The sequence below is a fragment of the Rousettus aegyptiacus genome, unplaced genomic scaffold (assembly GCF_014176215.1).
Source record: "Rousettus aegyptiacus isolate mRouAeg1 unplaced genomic scaffold, mRouAeg1.p scaffold_m13_p_16, whole genome shotgun sequence".
NCBI lineage: Eukaryota > Metazoa > Chordata > Mammalia > Chiroptera > Pteropodidae > Rousettus > Rousettus aegyptiacus.
In genome coordinates, this window is record NW_023416291.1 from 984,332 (window position 1) to 987,327 (window position 2,996).

Here is a 2,996-nt window from a genome sequence, read left to right on the forward strand (position 1 = left end):
AAAAGTCGTGCTAAGAACTGGCAGAACTAGAAGGCGGAGACCAGTGTCTGCGCAACGCCCCGCCCCCCGCCTCGCCCCCTCCCCGCCTCCTCCCCGCTCCCCCCACCCCACCCCTGTCCGGGGGGACCGTGCCGGCTTTCCGCGTCGCCTGTTACACCGCGCAGTGTCACCTCCCCGTCGTCACGTCCCCGTTACCCGTGTGCTCTACGGGACCACGCTGCCTCCGCAACCTCGGCGTCGTATGAGGACTGCTCAGTGACCAGGCACACAGGTGTCCGTAATGTTGACTTCGCGTCGCGGGTGTGAACATGAGTGTCCACGTGGTTGGTAGGATCAGTTCTGCTTTCTCATTCACTTTCGTCTGCTGGGTCTGGCTTAGACCTTCCTTTGGTTTAGCTTTTTCCAGTCACTCTGTTCGTCTGCCTTTTTTATAGCTTTTCTCTATGAGATATCAGTCTTTACTTTAATTACCCCAGGAAAGGCTCGCGCCGTCTTGAAATCGAGTGGAGCCGGGTCCTTCCGTAACCTTGGTGTACTCATCTGTTCCTTTTCAAGACTTAAGTTTTCAACTTTTTCTGCCTTAATTCCCTCAGTTCCTGGCTGTTATTCCTTCGTGATTCTCACAGAGCTGTTGTGGAGACAAAGAATAAGTTTTAGCTAAAAGAAGTTCCTTGAATGGGCTATACTTTTGGATCGTTATCAGCACAAAGCTTCTAAAATTATAGCATAGTGAGAAGTTTTAATACTGTTATTCACGGCTTTCAAAAAGTTGGCATGTGTATTTCAAACAACTCCTAGTGCCGATCCCTGAAATTTTAGTGTTGTCTACTCACAATAGAGTTGTCGAATGTCAATGCGCTGAGTATTACTAGGTCAGGAAGCATAAGTCTGTACTTATAAATATAAGAGTATACATATATACACACATATATATACTACTAATTGATTACACCAAATAAGTTGTAAAAATAACCTACAGTTTTTTTAATAACAAGTTTGATTCTAACTAAATTAAATAAGATCTCATATTTCATTGAATGTTTTTTCAAGTGAATGTCTACATTTATCAAGGGCCATAAGAAAACACATTCATATCATTAGATTACAAATAAATTATTAGCGAACATATTTTTCATTAATGTAGCACTTTTGCATTTTCCTTGTGTATCACGGTCTTTTGGCTTGGTTGTAGATGGTGATTGTATTAAATTCAGCAGCTAGATTAAGGATGATACAGCGGGAATGGGAAGCAGAGGATCACAGTTTTAGTTTTCACGTTTTTCTTTTTGTCTTAGAGCTTAATGTCGTAGACACAGACATGGCATGAAATCAGTACTGGGGCTCATTCGAGCGAAGGTAATCCGTGGCATTGTCATTACGTGGCAAGCGTCCACAGCTCCAGGGGTGGATGAAGCCTCAGTTTGCTTGCCGAGCTGCCCCGGGCTTAGGTGACTCTTAACATTATTATACAGCTAAACATGGTATCTTTTCAGGTGATTTTATCAAAAGTGGCATTAGCCAGTTTGCACTTGATATGTAGGTGTCTGGCCACATTCATAAAAGTAATAAATTTACAGATGTTCTCATCATCTGCAAATTCAGCAGCTACGTGATGGGCTTATAAGGAACACCTGGTTCGGGACTGCCAAGAGGAATGAAAATTTATGTACCCAGGTTTTCCTTTATAAAAAAAAAAAATTCAAATTTTTAATTCAGCCCATTCGTACACAAAATACAAAGGCCTTTTTAGTGCCTTAACGAGTTTCGTAAAACAGTACCTTGTCTTTTTCTATGTAAAACATTATAACTATTTCATTTTTTTCATCATTTATAAATCTTGTGTAACTGTTTTGATATTCAAACTGTTTAAAGTTTTGTTTACCTTTAACATCTATTTAGGTCTTATAATTCTGTTAATGTGAGCAAATGACAAAATTTGAGTAGTTAAACATGGCACAAAATTTAAAAATTATATGTAATTCAGAAGATCATTTTTTTTCCTCTTATAAGTTAGGTTGTGGAATTGTATTGTATTTTAGGTCAGAGAGAAAATCAGAATGGCTAACGGTGTGTTAGAAAAGTTGTTCTGAGCTGTATGTGAAGAAGGGAAGAAATAGAAGTAAAAATCAATGGAGAGGGAAATAAGAATCAAGCTAAGTTTGTCAGAGTGAGTTATTTAGTAATTCAGTGTGTTTCTCATTCGACTAATCGGGGGATCACTTTGTAAATTACATAAATGTCTAATCCCTGTGCCACACCCCTTGAAAGTAATACAAAATAATATTAGTACATGGTTCCATAGTGTAGCGGTGAGCATGTCTGCTTTACACTCAGAAGGGCCTGGGTTTGCACCCCAGTGGAGCCACGGTTCATTGTCTACAGTCATGTCACCCTGAACAAGCCCAATGTCTGATCTCGGAAGCTAAGCAGGGTTGGGCCTGGTCAGTACTTGGATGGGAGACCACCTAGGAAGACCAGGTGCTGTAGGCATAAATAATAAATAATAATAAAACAATATTGAAAGTCAACTCTGATTGAAAAATATAAATAAATGAATATATAGGTAAATAATAACAAAGCCAAACAAAACAAACACTGCACTTCTGTACGTGGGTATTGGAGAAAGCGTCCCAACATCCATGCGACAGTGGAGTGGGTTTTCACCTGAACTCTGAGGTTGTTGTGTAGAAGTTGGTTTAAAAGTTCTTGTATCGTTAGCATCCAAACGTGATAATAAAGCCTCCAGGTAGGACCGTGATGGGTAGGAACCAATGCTGAAGTAAACGTAAAGAATTAGACCATAGGTGACCAACTTCCACAGAGACCGGGGCTGTCAAAAGAAAGAACAATTAGATCATTTAGTGTAGTCTGTACTTGAATGCATAGAAGTGGAGGTTTCCTCCTTAAAAGGTTGGCTTTTATGGAAGCCTGAAAATTCATAACGTTAAGACGTCTTTCTACAGTGGTACGTGAGCAGCAGGGCTACCTGAGCTGCC

General features: G+C 40.5%; 1 pseudogene; it reads left to right on the forward strand.

Moving 5' to 3' along the window:
- The first annotated feature begins 2,374 nt into the window (after positions 1-2,374).
- Positions 2,375-2,490, forward strand: LOC118612677 (annotated as a pseudogene).
- Positions 2,491-2,996: the final 506 nt, after the last annotated feature.